The 21,400-nt window shown below is 40.9% G+C and overlaps 3 pseudogenes; all 3 read right to left on the reverse strand.

Moving 5' to 3' along the window:
• Window positions 1-398: 398 nt before the first annotated feature.
• On the reverse strand, window positions 399-1,822 carry LOC101712166 (serine/threonine-protein phosphatase 4 regulatory subunit 3A pseudogene; annotated as a pseudogene).
• LOC147828375 (serine/threonine-protein phosphatase 4 regulatory subunit 3A pseudogene) lies at window positions 399-2,756 on the reverse strand (annotated as a pseudogene).
• Window positions 399-4,172, reverse strand: LOC147828374 (serine/threonine-protein phosphatase 4 regulatory subunit 3A pseudogene; annotated as a pseudogene).
• Window positions 4,173-21,400: the final 17,228 nt, after the last annotated feature.

Genomic DNA, 21,400 nt, shown 5'->3' on the forward strand with positions numbered 1-21,400 from the left:
CTGGGAATTGGGAACCACCAGGAGGTGTCCAGCAGGACAAGACCCAGGATGAGGGCCAGGCTGGGCTGAAAACAGAGGCCCTAAGAACTTGTCCTCCAGCAGGGCCTGAGCACAGGGGCAGCTGGAGGGGTTCTGGGCCCCTTCCCACCTGGCTGCAGGTGTCTAAGGATCTCAGAGGCTTTGCCCATCCAGTTCGAAGGATCTTATCCAAGTCTGTGTTCAAATGGAACCTTTCTGTCCTCTGCTTTTCATGTTTTTTGTTTTCAAATCAAAAGGAAAGTCATTTTTTAATATTACATCAAAAAATGGTCCCATATATATATATTCAACAACTAAGCATACTCTTGGGGGAGGAAAAAAAATAAAAAATAAAAAATTATGACACAAATGACCACATCTAGAATTCCACTCAATCTTTAATCAAGTAGGGACAAGTGCTCACTTTAAAAAATCTGCAGTTTGAAGGGCATAGGGAACAGATTAAAAAAGAGGAAACTTTATATTTGCCTCTCCCCCACAGAGGTTTTCCAAATCTGCTGTCCTTGACTAAAATGTTCACAATGTATGATTTTAAAAGCAGGTCTCTTTATGCAAAGAAACTGCTGGCATTCTTAACTAGTGAAGAACTGGGGCAGAGAGGCCCATTCTTCTGAGTCTCAAACATGGTCCAAGAAAGCATGTTCTGATTGCAGCAACTGACCAGTCAATCCAGAGTTCCACTTACAAAATCTCTGCCCTGTTGGCTTTTTGTTTCCATTTCCTTCCCTGAGAAAAGGGCAATGTGTGGTCCAGGCTGGAGAGCTCAAAGGCTTAAGTCCTTCCCCTAAACACATGGTGTCCCTTCCTCCTGGTCCGCTGAATTGGCACTTGATGAGCAGAAGCCAAGTGTGCAAGGCTGAGTATGTCAGTTCTTCAAAAGAGACCATTGTGCTCTGTTGTGGACTTTGTAGGGGGGAGGAGTGGAGAACCAGTTTTGTCAACAGGTACTGATCATAGGCAGTTGCCATTTTTATAACTCCAATTTTGCTTTGACAATGGTGGCATCTCTTTGTCTTCATCTTCATCATCATGAGGATAATCTACCAGACCCACAAGGCCTCCTTTTGTAGTAATAGCTGCCATCTGAGATGTGCTCTTAGGGATGGATGCAGGAGAGCTTGGAGATCTGGGGGACCCGGAGAACCAGGCAGGTTTGCTGCAGGTGACTGGCTGGTGAGGTTAGTCTTTGTTCCACTGGACAAGAAAAGCTTGAAACTTGAACTCTGCTGTCCAAAAAGATTTGTTTTCAAAAGTACCTCCTCTCCTCACTTTCTTTCAATTTCTTCCTTTCCATGAATTTATTTGTTGGATCCATAATATCATCATCATTTTTGGTCTTGACAGATGCAGATACTACAGGCTCCCCATCTTCCATGTCATCCTCATCTGTGTTAAGTCACATCTTTTCTTCATCTTCTAGTGTTCTGGCATCTTGTAGAAATCTGTGATCCCTTAAAATGGAACACATGCTGTCAAGTTTGGGGTTATCTTGCCTTTCTCTTTGTTGTCTGAATCTCAGATTTAATCCCTTAAATGTCTGTACATAATCTACATCTTCCAGTGCTTTCCAATAGTTTTCAATTATGTGAGCAGTTAATGACTTAATATCTTCCACTCTAATAAATTCAAACATTTCTATTATGGCAGAGTTCATCAGATTGTAGCAGGCTTCATTATTGAGAAATGCTTTGATTACAGGCTCAAACAAAAAACTTTTCAATATGTAGTGGTTATAAAACTCATCTTTTAGTCCAATAATCTTTCTCTTAAAACAAAGGGCACTTCATGCAGTCACACTGTCTTTGGTTGACAAGATTAAACATTGTGTTTGTATTATGGCTTCTTTGGAGATCATGGAAGTGGCTCGTGAAACTGACAATTTGTTATTAATCAAGTCCTTCATGAGCAGGTAGCCAGGCAACCATGCTGACATGGTTTACAATACCAAGAAAGCATGCTTTGAGGCCAAAAGAACCAGCACTCTTTGGAGGATATCCTTGTTGATAATGTAGTTCTTTATGTGGTAGGTATGGTGCTCCACACAAAACATTAACAGTTCCAACACAAGTGCCAATAACTGTGCAGTCTGAAAGTCATCTTTAGTATTGGCTAGTAAGGGAGCTAGTAAGAACATGCACACAGGGCTTACAGAAAAAGCCCAGAAATTCAGTCTTTTCTGTTTTATTGGCAGTGGCTAACGTCCTCTGGGTCAACTAAAGTTTGAAGCAGGCCCATAGGTTGGACTGCCCCTCCAAGTTCAGGATCTGTATCACAAATCATGTCTTCTATAATGAGCTTGATGAGTAAAATATCCTCTTTGCTAGTTTTTTGCTCTGTTAACTTACATCATCATTCTGTTGTGCCTCCTGCATGACAAACTCTAGTACCATGGACGGATTATATTCAACCAAGTATGAGAATATATCAGTAACAGCACTTCACACCTGTGTATCATCCATACCGAGGATGACTTCTAAAGCTGGTAATATGCCCATATTTGACAAAGTCGTGAAAAAAGCATCTCTGTTTTGAGGTTTTTAGCATTTGAGAAAATGCACAAAATTCTTTCAAAAAGTTAACCAATTCCTTTTTTCCTCATCTGTTGCTTCATCTGTTAGTTGTGCAAACAAATCTGTCCGAAATTTTTCATCTTCCTGTAACATACCAACAATTTCTACCTTATTGAAAAAGATAAAAAAGTGAAGTGTTGATAACATATTTTCTTCAAAGACTGAAGGGTAGGAAGAACCATATCTTGTACATATTGAATTCTGTATGTCTGATGAAGTTTTTGTTTTAGCTCAGGATCTGATATGGGAATCACTTCTTTAAACTTGGCTGTTTTTGTTAGAAATTCCCTGTGTTTTCATGGTTGTGATAAAGCAGGATCATATTCTAAACATCCAACGACTTCCATTACGCATTCCTCAGAGAACACAACCTCAAAAAGAGCAGTTTGATTTAGGAGGAAGATGACTTTGATAATTTCCTACAAGTGGTACAATCTTTTGATATTTTCCAAGTCCTCACACACATGATAAAGCTCTAAGAGCTTTTTAATATAACCCTCATTTTCCAGTGCTAGTGTAAGTTTCTCACAACAGATTGGGGGAAGGTAAAGATGATGCCACAAGTTCAGCAATTTCCTCTCGACTTAATTCACAAGATGGCAATTCTAAACCTGGTGATGACATATCATCAATCTTTCCTCTTCAGATTCATCCACAAGGTCCTGAGTGATATCCACTGAAGGATCCTTTCCTTGAACCGGATATATTCTCTCCCAAATCTCATCACATCCAGCTTTTTCTTGAAAGTTAAGGGCCAAGTCATAATTCTCTGCTTCAGACCATACAATCAAGAGTGTTGTGTTTCTTCTGGTATGCAGTGTTAGGATTGATTTTAGACTCTAAGAGTAGAGAACTGTAGCTCTTGGGGACAGGCAGGGACATGCTCTTGAGACGCTCCACACAGCCGGACAACACAGGCCCTGCGCCGCACTTGCGGTCCTCCTTGAGCTTGCAGACCTTCCCCCACCGCCGGGGGTCGGGCATGGGGCAGTTGCCCAGGAATGGGGTCCGAGAGAGGCAAGCTCCTGACAGCGGAGGGCTCGGGGCCTCACTGCCGCCGCCCGCAGGGCTCGCTCCCGGCCGGCCGTGCCGCAGGGCCCCTGCCTCCGCTTGCCTCAGGCTCCTCCGCCTTCTTGTCCAGGCCCAGGCTCTCCGCGGTCCCGCGGCGGACAGGCAGCGCCATGCGGCAGGGGCGCTGCGGCAGGGGCGCTGCGGCAGGGGCGCTGCGGCAGGGGCGCTGCGGCAGGGGCGCTGCGGCAGGGGCGCTGCGGCAGGGGCGCTGCGGCAGGGGCGCTGGGGCAGGGGCGCTGGGGCAGGGGCGCTGCGGCAGGGGCGCTGGGGCAGGGGCGCTGCGGCAGGGGCGCTGCGGCAGGGGCGCTGCGGCAGGGGCGCTGCGGCAGGGGCGCTGCGGCAGGGGCGCTGCGGCAGGGGCGCTGCGGCAGGGGCGCTGCGGCAGGGGCGCTGCGGCAGGGGCGCTGCGGCAGGGGCGCTGCGGCAGGGGCGCGGGGGTCTGTTCACTGTTGTGCTCCCGTCACGATCCCCGCCGTCATGATCCTCCGCCATGATTGCCGCTGAGCAGCTTCCCGCGCCGCCGCTGCCTCTTCAGGCTGCTCCCACCGCCCCGTTTTCCCGCCTTGTACCTGGCCCTGCCACCACGGCCAGTGTCTCCGCTCTGCTCCCTCTCTTCTTCAAGTGTCCAAAGCCGGCGGGTGCCTGCTCCAGCTCCAACGTCTACCACTGCCTGGGAGATTAGGAACGCCCTTGACGACCGAAGTTCCCTTGGCTGCTGGAAGTCGCTCTCCCTCAGCCGCTGCCGCCACCTCGCCCGCCTTCCTCTCGGAGCCCAAGCGGCCGCCATCTTGGCTCACCCCTCAGAAGGGGGGCGCGGGGCCACCCAGCCAGCAGTTGCAGGGGCGGCCCCTCGGCCCCTCATCATTTAAAGAGACAGGAGCGAGGGCGGCAACCTCAGGCGGGGGCCTTTGTCGGAGGCGGGCGAGGAGCTGCCAAAAGGAAAGTCATTCTACATCGAGAACGTACTTAATGTCCTTTCCCAGATGGAAGGCAAGATGCCCACGACCTACGATTTTAATATAAATCAATTTCTTCCCTATCACGAGAAACTAAAGTAACTTCCCAGGAGAGCGACTGCGGGAATCTGAGTACCCTCAGGCCGTGGACGCCCAATAATCCTGGGATCCCGTGGCTGGCCTCCCCCGCTCAGGGCTGGGTGTGCGCCCAGCAAGTGTGTGCTGGGGTGTGTGCTGGGGTGTGTGCTCGCACCGAGGACAGATCACTGCTGTGGTGAGCAGCGAGTCCCCTCTGGAAGAATTACAGAGCAATGAGAAGACTCTTTGAACGTTGACAGTGTTGTGAATGCCTTTGCCATTTTACGCAAGCAGAGGATTAATTAGTGTTGGCTTGATGGAGTGATATACAAATGCTTATGTTTGGGGTTTTTTTTTTTACTGGATTAGTCAGGTTTGTCCCGGCACCAAAGGCCGTTACTGGGAATGCGTCTTGTTTGCCTCCTGGAGTGTGTGATCTGGGGCCAGCACCGCAGCCATTCTCAAGAGGCCACTCTATTCTCATCTTGCAATACGACTTGAGGAAGAAGTCAGAAAAATGAGCAGGAACTTAGAAGACAGGGGCAGACTCAGTCCCAGAATTCCTTGTTTTTATCATTTTTTGCAAATGAGCGTTTGAAACAGACATAGTTTCCCACTTGCATTTCCTTAATATTTCTTTATTTTCACACTTTTATGAAAAGAATTCTTTGCAGCCGGAGCATCTTTTAATGAGGCTCAGAACAGCCCTCTAGGGCTCTCGTCCAGACTGCCCTGTGTGCACTTGTGAGGCTCACAGTTCTTATTCCTATTAGTTAAGCCATAATGAGTAGAATAGCTTTTCTTGGCTACTTGGTGACCTTGGAAATACAGGACACTCCAGAAATAGATGTATTAATAGTTCTCTTTCTTATTATTCAGGGTAACAAGCAGAGTTTCTTTTATTCATCTCTTAGCCAGGGCCTAGGACGTGGAGGCATAGAATCAGTCTTGGTAGAATGAAGAAATGTTTGGCTTGATCCGTGGGCTGTCATCTGGGAGAGGGATTCTCAGCTGAGCTCCTGTGAGGTTAACAAGACGAGTTGTTAACAGAACATTCCGGGTTCTGGCCTCCCAGTAATACACAGCAGACCATTGGAAGGGGCTGGGGGTCCCCATTTTAAACAAATGCCTTGGATTTGGAAGCACTTAATCTCTGGATCCTCATACAGTGGGGAGCAACTGTTCTGGGAAATCAGTGCTTCCAAACCGAGGAGGAAGTGTTCTCCATGGCAACATGGGCACCTCTGACAAGCTCAAGGCCTCAGCTGAGGGCCAGGTATTGCTTCCTAACAGGTTGCATGTCCTGGAGAGACTGCTGCACTTGAGCCTCCCAGGGCAGCACACACAGCCGGAACCTGGACTTGCTTTGGTATTTTGCACAAGCACAGAGTGGCTTGGTGCCTGTGTGCATCAGTCTGGCCGAGGCGGTTTCCCAGGTACCTGTGCTGTGTGTTTGACACATGACACTGAGTACTGAAGGACCCATACCTGGGCTTAGGAATGTAAGTGAGGGCGTATATTTAAACTTCTTAGCACAATGCAGGGTACATAGCCTAAGTTCCTCACCTTGGAGATGCTCTTCTGTAAATGGCTTATAAACTCCTTGAGGGTCAGGAATGGAGACACAGTCCTGTAATCCCAGCATTTTGGGAGGCTGAGGCAGGAGGATCGTATGTTTAAGTCCAGCCTGGGCAGTTTAGCAACTTAGGCAGACTTTGTCTTAAAAAACAAAACAAAGCAAAATCCACGAAGAAACAAAAAAAGAGAAATGTAAGAACAATATCAAACTCCTTGAGAGCTAGGACTATAGTCCTGAGTCCCATAATGATATTTCAGCCAAGAAATACTGCACGCTAGAGAGTGGTCCCATAGGATGGAACTGAAAAACTGCCACGTGGAGACACTGTGCCATCTTAGCATTGTAGGACAGTGCATTTCAGTGGTATCTGGGTACTTGTTGTTAATTGTTCCATGAAGAACAGCAAAAACCACGAGTACCAAACAAATCATTTTGGCTGGGAAGCACCATGAGTCTCAAGACAATTGACATCAACAAGTCCTATCTTTTGCACGGAGAACCAAACATACTGTAAGTACTAGGACACTGGTCCCATCAAAATGCCTCAGGTACCCAATTTCATGAGTTTCAAAGTAATGGAGTAGCAATGTGTGACTATACTCACTTGTGTATTGTGATGCTGGTATAAACAAGCTTGCTGAGCTGCTGGTTGTATAAATGTATAGCACAGAGAATTATAAACAGTGCATGATACTCGACAATGATAACAAACCACTATGTTACTGGTGTGAGCATTTACTATAACTTTATAATTATTGTAGGGTGTGCTCCTTCTCCTTATTAAAAAATAATTTACCCAAAACCAGTGTGCCTTGTGATACTGGAACCATCTATCTCACCCTTACCACATCTCCTGTTGAGGAAGCCATAGAAGAAGAATTAGTAATACATAGCAGAAAAATGTTGTCTTCACAAAAAGCTGAGGCTACTTAAATTCCTCCCTTGTTCCTTCACAAGCTGCAGAAGCATGGACAGCATCTTGTAGAAACAGAGCTTGCTGTGTCTACATTAAAGGTGAGACACTTTCTATAATAGCACAACATGAACAGAAGCAGCAAAGCAAGAAAAATGTAGTCATTCAAGAGTATTGAAAATGTTATTAACATGTATTACTTGTGTGCTAATGGGGCTCAGTGTGAGATTTTCATACACAGATACATTCCTGAGTAAAGCCAGGTTCCTTTCATCAGCTCTCCCCTGCAGTCAGCCATTCCTAATCTCTAGTAATCACTGTCCTGCTTTTTATTATTAATTATTATTTTACTTTGTCCTGTTCCTCCCTCAAGCTCCCTCCCTCCCTTCCCTATGTACGAAAGCTTTGTTTCCATTTGTCCTTCTATTTTGACTTTTTTCCTTGTCCCTTCCTTTCTCCCTCCCTCCTCCCCCATTCCCCTTCCCATTTGAACACTTTCTTCCCATTTCCCAATATCCATTATACATTTCAATCCTTATTTCCACTTTCAGCTGCTCACGCTAGAGAAACAAGGCAGTATTTAAACATGTGTGTCCTATTTATTTCACGAAAGAGTATGACTTCAAGATCCACCCATTTAGCTATAAATGTCTGAAGCTCATACTTCTTTATGGCAGAGTAGGACTCCATTGTATTAAACAACACATCTTTATCCACTCGTCAATTGATGGGCATTTAGGCTGTTTCCAAGATTTAGCTATTATAAACTGTGCTGCTATAAACCTGGATGTGCATATATCACTGTAGTATGATGCTTTTAATTATTTGAGGAAGATACCAAGAAGAGGTATAGCTGGGTCAAATGGAACCTCTAGTTTTAATTTTCTGAGAAATCTCCACACTCATTTCCACAGTGGCTGCACCAGTCTACACTCCCACCAACAATGGAGAAGGGTTCCTTTTCCCCAAAAGCCTTTCCAGCATTTGTTATTGGTTGATTTCTTGATAGCAGCCACTTTTTCTGGAGTGAGATAGAATCTCAGCATTGTTTTAATTTGCATTTCATGAATGACCAGTAATGTTGAACATTTTTTCATATATTTATTTGCCATTTATAATTCTTCATCTGAGAAGTATCTTTTCATTTCAGATGCCCATTTTTGCATTGGGTCTTTAAATTTGAGGTCTGATTTTTTTGAGTTCTTTATATATTCTAGATAATAATCCTTTATCTGAATAGCTGGTAAAAAATTTTTCCCACTCTGTAGGTTGTCTCTTCACTATGTTGGTGGTTTCTCTTGCTGTGCAAAAGCTTTTTTAATAAGACACAGTCCCAGTTGCTGATTCTTTGTAGTATTTCACATGTAGTCTGGGTTTTGTTCATGAAGTCTTTGCCTAGTCCTATGTCCTCAAACATTCTACCTATTCTCTTCCAGCAGAGTTATTGTTTTGGTTTTAATATTTAGATCTTCAATCCATTTTGATTTTAGGTTAGTGTGTGGTGAAAGATATGGGTCTAGGTTCAATCTTCAGTATGTAGAAAACCAGTTGTTTTCAGTACCATTTATTAAAGAGACTACCTTTCTTCCAGTGAAGGTGTTTGGCTCATTTGTCAAAGATAAGGTGGCTGAGTATGTCTGGAGTTGTTTCTGCATCCTCTAGTCTGTTCCATTGATCCTCAGGTCTGTTCTTTTGCCACTACCATGCTGGGTTTTTTTTTTTTTTTATCACTGTAGCTTTGTAGTATAATTTAAAGTCACAGATTGTGATACTCCCTGCTTTGCATTTGTTGCCCAGAATTGCCTTTGCTATTCTAGACCTCTTCTGGTTCCAAAAGAATTTTAGGATTGTATTTTTCTAATTCCGTGAGATATGTTGTTGGGATTTTGATTGGAATTGTATTGAATCTGTACAACAATTTTGGAAGTATAGCCATTTTCACTATATTGGTTCTTGCTACCCAAGAACAAGGGATATCTTTCCATTTTCTGATATCCTCTTCAATTGCCTTTTTCAGAGTAGTTTTCAATGTAGAGGTCTTTTGCTACCTTCATTAGGTTAATTCCGAGGTATTTCATTTTTAGGGAGCTATTGTGAGAGGGATTGTTTCTCTAATTTCTCTCTCTCTGTGAGTCTGTTATTCGTGTACAAGAAGGCTATTGATTTTTGAGTGTTGACTTTGTATCCAGCTATGGCACTAAATTTGATTATCAAATCTAAAAGTCTTTTGGTGGAGTTTTTGGGGTCTTCTATGTAGAATATCATGTCATTTGGAAATGATAATCTAACTTCTTCCTTTCCTATCCTTATTCCTTTTATTTCTTTCTCTTGCCTAATAGCTCTGGCCAGTGTTTCCAGAACTATGTTGAACAAGAGTGGTGGCAGTGGACATCCTTGCCTTGTTCCTGAATTTAGAGTGAAAGCTTTCGGTTTTTGTCTATTTAGTATGATGTTGGCTGTTGGTTTGTCATAGATGGCTTTTATCAGACTGAGATAAAGACCATCTATTCCAATTTTCTGTAGGGTTTTTTTTTTTTTTTTTTTAAACCAGGGATCGAACTGTGGCTCTTGTGCTTGTGAGGCAGGTGGCAGCACCACTGAGCTAAATCCTCGGCCCTGCAGATTTTTTTTTTTTTTTTATCATGAATGGCTATTGAACCTTGTCAAACACTTTTTTCTGCATCTATTGAGAAAATCATATAATTTTTGCCCTTGCTGCTGTATATGTAGTGTATTACATTTATTGATTTGTGTATATTGAACCATTCCTGCATTTCTGGGATGAGTCCTACTTGGTCATGGTGGATATAACCTTTTAGATGATTTGCTGCATTCTATTTGCCAGTATCATATTGAGGATTTTTGTGTCTATGTTCATTAGGGAGATTGGCCTATAATTCTCCTTTGTAGTTGGATCCTTCTCTGGTTTTGGAATCAAGGTAATACTTGCTTCCAGGAATGAATTTGGGAGTATTGCTTCCCTTTCAATTTCATTAAAGAGTTTGAGGAGTAGTAGCTTTAGATCTTCTCTAAATGTCTTGTAGAATTCAGCACTAAATCCATCAGTTAGCTAAGAGTTTGTCAATTTTATTTAATCTTTCAAAGAACCAACTCTTTGATTCATTGATTCTTTGTATTGTTTTCTTAATCTCAATTGCATTAATTTCTGCTCTGATTTTTATAATTTCCTCCCTTGTATGAGCTTTGGGCTTGACTTGCTCTTCTTTTTTCTAGAAGCTTGAGGTTCAACGTTAGGTTGTTTATTTGAGCACTCTGTTTTCCTGATGTGGGAATTCACCACTATTTATTTCCCTCGTAGGACTGCTTTCGCTGCATCCCATAAGTTCTGGAATGTTGTATTGTCATTATTGTTTAATTGTAGAAATTGTCTGATTTCTTCTTTAATTTCATCTGTGACCCATTGGTTGTTCAGGAGGGTGTTATTTAATTTCCATGTGTTTATGAAGTTCTTGTGGTTTCCTTTGCCATTGATTCCCAATTTCATTTCACTACACGCTGATAATATGCATGGGATAATTTCAATTCCTTTGCATTTACTTAAGCATATTCTATGAGCTAATATATGGTCTGTTTTGGAGAAAGCCCCACGTGCAGCTGAGAAGAATGTGTATTCTGGTGGTGTGGAGTGGAACATTTGGTAGTCATCTACTAAGTCGATTTGTTCAAAAGTTTGGTTCAATTGTAATATTTCATTGTTGATTTTTTTTTGGTACCAGGGATTGAACTCAGAACCTTGCACTTTTGAGGCAGGTGGTGGACCCACTGAGCTAAATCCCAGCCCCGCTGATTTTTTATCTAATTGATCTATTTGTGACAGTGAGGTATTGAGGTTCCCCCATTACAACCGTAGTAGTGTGTATGGTTTTTCATGTCTGATAATATTTGTTTGGTATAGTTGGGTGTGCTGCTATTTTGTGCATATATATTTAGGATTGTTATCTCTTCCTCTTGGATTGTTCCCTTTACCAGGATGCAGTGACCTTCTTTGTCTCTTTTAATCAGTCTTGGCTTGAAATCTATTTTGTATGCAAATAGAATAGTTATCCCTGCTTTTTTCTGAGTTTCTGTTGCATGGAATATTGTTTTCCATCCCTTGACTTTCAGTCTATGAATTTGTTTTTGAATTAAATGTGTTTCTTGTATGCAGCATATTGTTGGATATTGCTTCTTGATCCATTCTGCCAGTCTGTTTCTTTTGATTGGTGAATTGAGACCTTTAATATTGATGATTATAACTGATATGTATTATCTTATCTCTGTCAGATTATTTTCCTGATGTTGGCTTCCTTCTTTCCTTTTCTGTTCAATTTCTTGCTTTGCCTGGTGGATTCATTCTGTTGGGATTCATAGAGTTGTAATCTATATGGTCCCTTTCTAGAATATCCTTCAGAAGACTTTGGAGTGGTGGTTTGGTGGTCATGAATTTCTTCAGGTGTTCTTTGTCACAGAAGTATTTTATTTCTCCATCAGTTTTGAAGGATAGTTTTGCTGGGTACATCAGTCTTGGTTGGGGGTTGTCTTCCTTCAGGGCTAGAAATACTTCACTCCAACCTCTCCTTGACTTAAGCACTTGTGTTGAAAGTCTGTTGTGATTCTGTTGGGCTTTCCTTTATAGGTGATTTGTGTCTTTTCTCTAACAGCTTTTAATATTTTGGCCTTGTGTTGAGTTTCTGGAATCTTGAGTATTATGTGCCTTGGGGATTTTTTTTTTGATCATGGCTAGTTGGAGTCCTATATGCCTCAATTATCTGTATGTCAAATTCTTTTTTCCTGTTTAGGAAGTTTTCTGTCATTACTTCTGTGAACAGGTTTTTTATGTCATTTGTGCTATCTCCTGCTTTTTCCTTGACTCCAGTCAATCTTATATTATTCTTTCCATCATCTAGCAGCTGCTGGATTGATTTCTCATGGTCCCTTGATATTTTTTAAGAAATCTCTCTTTTCTTGATTGCTAACTGCAATCCTGTCTCCTATATCTGATATTCTGTCCTTGAATTTGGCTCATTCTGCTACATATACATTCAATGGAGTTTTTAATCTCCTGGATATCTGTTTGAATCTGTTTCATGGATTCCATTTCTTTCCTATGCTGGGTGTTTGTTTGTTTATTTATTTATTTATTTTTTGTATTAAATTCTTTTATTGGTGCATTGTAGGTATACAACACAATTACATTTCTCATTGGGAATTGTACCTTTATATAATGCATCTTGGTTCTTATTTTTTCCCCATTCCTAGCCCTCCCTTCGCGCCCTCCACCCTTCCCTATTTACAAAGACTTTATTTCCATTTTTTCCATTTCTCATCATTTTTTCCTTTCCCTTCTTTCCTTTCCCCTGCCCCGCCCTCTACCCCTACCCCTTTGGACCTTTTCTTCCTATTTTGCATTTTTGATTATTCATTCTAATCATTGGTACATTTTAGGTATACAATATAATGACATTTATCATTGGAAATTTGCACCTTTACATAATCTCTCTTGGTTCTTATTTTTCACCCTTTCCCAGCCCTCCCTTCAACCCCTCCATTCCTCCCTATTTACAAAGGTTTTGTTCCTATTTTTCCATTTTCTCATATTAATCCCATTCCCTTCTATCCTTTCCCCTAGCCCTCCCACTTCCTTCCCCTTTGCCCCTTTTCTTCCTATTTCAGATTACCTATTATATCTTTTAGTCCTTATTTACACTTTCAGTTTCTCATACCAGAGAAACTATTTGGTATTTACACATGTGTGTCCTATTTATTTCACTTAAGAGTATTGCTTCAATGTGCATCCACTTAGCTATAAATGTCTCTAATTTCTCATTTTTTATGGCTGAGTAGTACTCCATTTTATAAAAAACTCAGATTTTCTCTATCCAGTCTCCAGTTGATGGGCATTTGGGCTGTTTCCAAGTTTTAGCTATTACAAAGTGTGCTGCTATGAACATGGGTGCACATATATCACTGTGGTATGATTCTTTTAATTCTTTGGGGAAGATCCCCAGCAGTGGAATAGCGGGGTCAAGTGGGATTTCCAGTCCTAGTTCTTTGAGGTATCTCCATACTGATTTCCACAGTGCTTGCACCAGTCGACACTCCCACCAGAAGTGGGCTAGGGTTCCTCTTTCCCCACAGCCCTGCCAGCATTTGTTATTGGTTGATTTCATGATAGCAGCCATTCTTTCTGGAGTGAAGTGGAATCTCAGCATTGTTTTCATTTGCATCACTTGAATGACCAGTGATGTTGAACATTTTTTCATGTATTTATTTGCTATTTCTACTTCTTTGTCTGAGAAATGTCTGTTCATTTCAGATGCCCATTTTTGGATTGGGTCTTTACATTTGGGAGGTCTGATCTTTTTAAGTTCTTTGTAGATTTGAGATAGTAGACCTTTGTCTGAGGAAGAGCAGGTGAAGATGTTTTCCCACCTTGTGGGTTGTCTCTTCACACTGCTGGTGGTTTCTCTTGCTGTGCAGAAGCCTTTTAATAAGAAGAGATCCCATTTGTTGGTTGTTTGTGTTAGTTGACGGGCAACTGAGGTTTTGTTCATAAAATCTTTTCCTACACCGATGTCTTCAAGGGTTCTACCTAACCTCTGTTCCAACTGGTTCAGCGTTTCTATTTTAATATTTAGATCTTTAATCCATTTTGATTTTAGTTTAGTTATGCTGGGTGTTTATGGTTTCCATCATGTTCCCAAGCACTTCTATTTTTTTTTTTTTATCTGTATCTTTGATTCTGGTAACCATCTCTGGGCAATTATTTCTGCTTTGATTTTTTCTACACCCTCATTCATGGGCTTTGTAACCTCTCCTGTTACCACTTCAGAGAGTCCAGGTGGGTGGCTTTCAGATTGTTCCACTTCATTGCCAATGGGGTTTGCCTTTGGTAAGCTGAAAGTCTGGGGGGTTCTATCTTGTTTAAATGTCTTCTCATTTTCTATTTTTAAAAGTTTAATTCCTGAGTTGATACCTGTAAATTGCTTGTGGCAGGTAGCTTTATTGCCAGTATTCAGAACCCTTAGGAAATGACTACTTCTCAGAAGTGTCTTCCAGGTGTAGCTAGCTTTTGGGTTCTGAGTCTGTTGCAGGAGCCTACCTCTTCAATTTATTTGAGAAGTTTCTTCCTACTTGGCCCAGCTGCCAGTTCTTTGGCACTGGCTTATAGGGTTTTTTTAAGACCCTTGGGCAATCCCTGTCTTGGTATACCAGGAGGAACAACTGATTAGTGCAATTATGACACCTTGGCTAAAGTAGTACAATGAACAATAACAGTAGCATCAAATACAACCTAGAAAATGACATATTGTACCCCTTAATATGGCATTTTTACCCTTGGGGAGAAAATTTAAAAGGGGTTAGGGGTAAAAAACAGAAATAGAAGAAGATGAAAGAGATCAGAAGCAAGGCTGGAAGATAAACTTGGGGAAACTGGTGAAGAAGACAGGAAGGAGAAAAGAAAAAATAAAAACAAGAACAGAGCAGAGCAAGAACAACAATAAATTAGAAACTGTGTTCAACTGATCAAGAAAAAAAACCAAGAACTAGAAAGGAGGAAAAAAAGAAAGAAAAAAGAAAAAAAAAAGAAAAGAAAAAAGGTTTAAAAATACCCCAGAATGTCTAATTCAAAGTGTGTCTCTGCTGTCACTGTTAGGCAATGCGGGTAAACAGAGTCCAGAAGCAAATTGATTAATCCAGGCAAGCTAGCTGCAGCTATATGGTGGGGTAGTGGGTAATCCCAGCCAGCCTGCCCCTTCACTTCCTCTGAAGTTCAGGCTGGTTTCTGGGTATGAGGCTGGAACCAGATTCCTTGAGCCTACAACAGTCTATGTGTCTCCTGCTGGATTGAACTCTGCTCCCTGACACTGAGGGATGAGGAGCCACTAGATGGATCCTGCCTGCAGCTGTTCTGAGTTCAGTGTTCATTTGCCCCCTCTCTCGGATGGCTGCCAGCCATCACCCTCTCCTGGGTGAGGTCTAAACTTGGATAACTCACCAGCCACTGCAGTCCAATTGTTCCACTTCTCTGTTCCACTGGTGTGTTTCTCTGTGAAGGCCTCCAGGGGCATCAGTAGTCACTGTGTGTCTGCCAGTTCAGCCTGCCAATCCTTATCAGACAGTTTGGGCTCTGGGAGAGAATGCTGCTTGGTACCTCCCTCTTCTTGATGTCTCTCTCTCTTCATTCTCCCTATAGACTTCAATTCTTATCTCACATCCTTCCTGGGTCCCAGGAACCCACTTCCCTGTTTCTTCTCCTCCTTGCACTACTATATTCCAGCATCTTAACACCAAATCTTGGAGAAGCTGTTTCTCTGCTGCTCACCACCCCAAAATCTTCCTGGAAGTCCTGTTCTACTCTTTTCAAAGAACATATTTGTGACTCATCATGGGTAGTTGGTGCATGCACATATTTTATCTTCATCCTTTTTAGTTCCCCTTTCTCTACCCACCCTTTCTCCTTCCATTTTTAGGCACACTCCCCATTTGCAAAAGGTCTATCTCCCTGTATCCTCTTATCCCTTTTATTTTGCTCTCTAAACTATTTATACTTCAGGTTTTTCATATAAGAGAAGCCATGCAAAATTTAAGCTTGTCTGTCTGATTTATTTGATTAAGCATAGTGGTCTCAAAGTGCATCCATTTTCCTATAAATGACCCATATTTATCCTTTATGGTAGAGTAGTACTTCATTGTGTATATATACCACATTTTCTTCATCCATTTATCTTTTAATGGATACCTAGGGTGTTTCCAAGACATAGCTACAGTATTATGAGGTATGCTGTTATAAACATGGGTATGCATGTAACACTGTAATATGATGTCTTTAACTCTTAGGAAGATATTTAGAAGGGGGTATTATGGTTTATATCTAAAATATTTCCTAAAGCCTCATGCTCCCAGGTAGGGCTTTTGGGTGTGACTGGGTCATGGGTGTGTGTTACTGGATTGGCCCATTGATTGGGTTCACATCATCCTGAGTGTGGCTGAATGGATTTACTGAAGAGGGAAGCCCCACCCTGGGTGTAGGGGGCACCAAGCAATAGGCTGGTAGCCTGGATGGAATAAAAAGGGAAAGCAGAAGGAAGGCTCGCTGCTTCATTCCTACCCTGCCATGGACTGTTTCTTCTCTGCAATGCTCCTCTGGCATGCTGCCTTGCCTTGAAACCAGCTGACTATGGACTGAAACCTCTGCAAACTGTGACCTAAAATAAACCTTTTCTCCTTAGAGTTGTGGGTGTCAGGTATTGTCTTAGTAATGAAAAAGTAACTAAGATAGTAGGATATCTGAGTCAAATGGAATTTCTAATATAAATTTTTTGAAGAATCTCTGTTTTGTTTTCCATAGTGGTTGTACTGGTTTACATTTCTACCAACAATGTAGAAGGATTTCCCCCACCCCCAGTAGGCTCACAAACATTTGTTGCTTTTTGAGTTCTTGATGATGGTCACTCTTTCTAGAATAAGATGGAATCTCAGTGTTGTGAGATCTAAAGATGTTGAAATTTTTTCCATGTACTTATTAGTCAACTATACTTATTTGGTGAAATGTCTATTCATTTATGTTGCCCATTTTTATTGGATATTTTATTTTGTGGAGGTCTAATTCTTTTAAGTTCTTTATATATTCTAGATATTAGCCCTCTGTCTGAGGAATAGCTGGCAAATTTTTCCCCATTCTATAAGTTGTCTTTTATTGTTAGTTGTTTCCTTTGCTATGCAGAACTTTTAAATTTTATATAATCGCATTTGTGCATACTTTGTGTTATTTTTTGTGCAATTTGATTTCTGTTTAGAAAGTCTGTGCCTGTCATTAAGAATTTTACCTTTTTATTTTCCAGAAGAATAAATGCGTCTGTTTTAATATCATGTCTTTCATCCATTTTGAGAGATATGGTGAGAATGTACAACCAGTTTTCCAAGCACCAGTTGTTAAAAAGGCTATCTTTCCTTCAGTGTTTTTGACTCCTTTGTCAAAGATGAGATGACTGAATGTGCATGGGGTTATTTTTGTATACTCTATCCTGTTCCATTGATCCACACATTTGTTTTTGTGCCAGCACCATGCTGATTTTATCACTGCAGCTTTGGAATATTGCTTGAGATCTGGGATTGTGATGTCTCCAGGTTTGCTCTTGTTGCCCAGTTGCTGTTGTGATTTTGGGTCTCTTCTGGTTCCATATACATTTTAGGATTATTTATTCTAGTTCTATGAAGAATGCTATTTATAATTTTATGTGGATTGCATTAAATCTATATCAGTTTTGGTAATATGGCCATTTGGACAATATTTATTCTGCCTATCCTGAAACAGAGTATGTCTTTCCACTCTCTGAGGTCCTCTTGGACCTCCTTTCTCAGAGTACTGTAGTTTTCACTGCAAAGATCTTTCACTTCTGTGGTTAATTCCCAGGTATTTAATTTTTGAAGCTAATGTGAATGGTAGTGCTTTCCTGCTTTGGGCCTCAATGGGTTCATTTTTAGTGTACATGAATGCTATTGATTTTTGTTTGTGTCTTCTTTACTTAATTTGCCTATTAGTTCTAGGAGTCTTTTGGTGGAATTTTTGGGTCTTTTATATAAAGTATCATGTATCTATGAATAGGGATGGTTTGACTCCTTCCTTTCCCATACATATCCCTATTATTTCTTTCTCTTGATTGATAGCTCTGGCAAAGTTTTGAGTATGTCTTGAACAGAAGAGGTGATAGTGGACAACTTTGTCTTATTCCTGACTGTAAAGGAAAAGTTTTCAGTTTTATCCTATTTAGTGTGTTATTGGCCATAGGTTTGTCATAAATCCCTTTTTTCAGGGGGCTGGGGATTTAGCTCAGTGGTGCTGCCACATGCCTTGCATGCACAACGTCCCAAGTTTGATCCTTGGTACCAAAAAAAATGTTTTTTTTCAGCTTGACCTAAAGTATTTCTACGCCTGTTTTTTCAGGGTTTTTATCATAAATTGGTGTTGGATTTTACCAAAGGCTCTTTCTCTGTCTATTGAAATGATCATGGGGTTTTTAATCCTTGCTCCTGTTTGTGTGATGTGTTATATTCATTGGTTTGTGTATGTTGAACCATCCTTGCATCCAAGAAATGAAGCCAACTTGGTCATGATGTAGGATCTTTTTGATGACTTGTTGTATTCTGCTTGCTAGTATCTTGTGAAGGATATGTTGTATGAGAATTAACATTTGATTTCAGGAAGCGTTGATTTCTATTGTGAGCAATTGACAATTCAAGAGTGTATATATATATACATATATATATGTATATATATATTATTTTTTGGGGTGTTACAGGGGATTGAACTCAAGATCTTGTGCTTGCGAGGCAGGCAGTGGAACCACTGAGCTAAATCCCCAGCCCTCAAGAGTATATTTTTAAATCTCCATGTGTTTATAAAATTTCTGTGTTTTTTTCTTGTCATTGATTTCTAGTTTCATTGCATTACCATCTGACAGTATGCATGGAATTATTTCAATTCTTTTGTACTTATTTAAGCAAGATTTATGGCCTAGTATATAGTCTCTTTTGGAGAAAGTCCCCTGTGCTGCTGAGAAGAATGTATATTCTGTTGTTGTTGTGTTGAACACTCCATAGATATACATTAAGTCCATTTGGTCAAAGGTGTAGTTCATTTCTGATATTTTATTTTCTAATATTTGTTGATTCTTTGCCTACATGATCTATTTATTTGTAAAAGAGGAGTTTTGCGGTTCCCACCTGTGATTGTGTTGTTGATGTTTATCTGATCATTTATGTCCTGTAGCATACATATTATGAAATAAAGTGTGCTGATATTCAGTGCATATATATTTATAATTGTTATCTTTTGGTGTTGAATTGCTCCCTTTACCAGTAGGTAATGACCTCTTTGCCTCTTTCGATCAGTTCTTCCTTGAAGTTCACTTTGTCTGAAAATAAGATAGCTATTTCTGTTTGTTTTCAGTCTCCTGTTACATGAAATACTTTTTTTTATCCTTTGAATTTTAGTCTGAGTCTTTAAAAGATTATGTGTGTTTCTTGTATGCAGCACACTACTGAGTTTTGTTTTTTGATCCATTCTGCCTATCTATGTCTCTTGACTGAGAGATCATTTACATTGAGAGTTATAATGGGAAAGAATGGAATGACTCATGTCATTGTGTTATTTTTTTCTGTTGGTGATTCTTTTATTTTTCCCTTTTGCTTACTTGTTGACCTTGCTTGCTGTATTCATTTTAGTAGGGCTCTCATGTTAATGTCTTCATTATCTCTGTCTAGGAGATCTTTGCATGTTTTTTGCAGTGCATTTTGTAGTTTGCTAGTCATGAAATTTTTAAGGGGCTCTTTGTTGTGGAAGATCCTATTTTCTCATCAATTTTGAAAGTTGTATTGCAGGATAAATTAGTATGCATTGAAAATTGTTTTCTTTTAAGGCTTGAAGAACTTGCCTCTGAGCTCTCCTGGGCTTTAAGGTTTGTGTTGAGAATTTGCTATAATTCTAATAGGTTTACTTTTTATAAGTGATTAGTTGTTTTCTCTAACAGCTTTTATAATTCCGTTATTGTATTGGACTTGTCATGGGGGAGAATTCTGTTCTGATGATGGCTACTTGGGGTTCTATATGCCTTGTTTACCTGTATGTTGAATTCTTTCCTTGTACGTGAAAAGTACTCTGTGATGATTTTCTTAAGCATATTTTAATGACATTCATGCTAATTTCTGTTATCTCTCTAATTTTACTTATTCTTAGGTTAGTCTTCTTTGCATTGTCTAGCAGCTTTGGGTCTACTTCCCAGATCACATGTTGTTTTTGAAGTATCTCTGAGTGTTTGATCACCTGTGTCTGTCACCTTCTAGTTCTGATATTGCCTCCTCATTGGTTACTTATGTCACCCATACTTTCAATAGATTATTTTTTATCTCCTTGTATTTTTGTTTGGTATCTTTTCATGGACTCTAATTCTGTGCTGAACTGGTAATTCATATTTTGTATAATTTTGGTATTTCAACTAGCTTTTTATTTGTGTCTTCTTTAAGCTTGCTGATCATTTTATTACTTATATGCCTTATCTGTTCAGTTAATATAAACTTTGAGCTCCTGAACATGTTATTGATCTGGGTTTTTGTTTCTTCTTTTTTCACTTCATACAACTCAGCCATTTGCTTTTTGATTTCTTCCCCACTGGTGCCCACTGGGTCATCTTTGGGGGAGTTGAAAGTTTTTGGAAGCATTTTGTTGCCTTGTTTTCTCATGTTTCTATTTTTTAATGTTCTGAGAATTAGGGATCAATTAGAGTGGAGAGATTCTGTTGCTAGGATGGAGGTCTCTTCAGTTAGTACTTCCCAGTGATGTGATATTGGCTTGGTTTTTTTTTTTGTATTTATTTACCTTTTTCAATTACTCAATTTTATTTGATCAGACCTGGTCACTATGTTATAAGGACAGAATGCCTGGTGATTATATCAACACTAGCAGACCCACCACTCATACATTAAAACTTGTTTTAACAATGTCACCCTTATCAGTGACCCATACAGACTGTAATATACTACTACTGACAGAAAGATTGGGAATGGTGGGTCAGAAGAAGGAAAAAGAAAAATGGAAGGGGGCAGATCAGTAGGAAGAGGAGGGAAGAGAAATACCAACAGATGAAAAACAAGAGATTGAACTCTGTGGAATTACTTTTATAGCTGGGGTAGAAGGCTGTTGTAAAAGGGGTTTGAAAGAATATTTGTGAGATCCCAGTGAGAAGTGGTGTGGACCAGAGCTGCACAGCTAAAGGCAGATCCCAGCCAGGCCCCTGCCAAGACACCAGTGTCTCAGGCACACAGGCCCAAGCCAAAGGGCCACCCAGAAAAGAGCTGCACAGGCACACAGTCATCAGCCAGAGGCCTGCCCCATACCATCGGTAAGTGCGAGGAGACCCTAGCCAGAAGCCTGCTCAGATACCAGGGTCTGGGGTGCAGAGCCCCCAGCCAAAGGCCCTCCCAGACAACAGCGACATAGGGGGGCAGGCCCTAGCCAGGGACATGCAAAGATACCATCTCAGTTGTGCATAGGACCCAGCAAGAAGCCCTCCAAGGCAACAGATCAGCTCAGGGATTCAGGAGGAAACCATGCTGAACAGAGGAATTGGTGCACTGTTAAGCAGCAGAGAAAAAGCCACTCTGTGGTTTCCTGAGAATTGAAGACCACTGGGTG

This window comes from Heterocephalus glaber, unplaced genomic scaffold, assembly GCF_053883595.1.
Source record: "Heterocephalus glaber isolate CG9 unplaced genomic scaffold, H.glaber_assembly_v1.0 deba00001118, whole genome shotgun sequence".
In the NCBI taxonomy this organism is placed as follows: Eukaryota; Metazoa; Chordata; class Mammalia; order Rodentia; family Bathyergidae; genus Heterocephalus; species Heterocephalus glaber.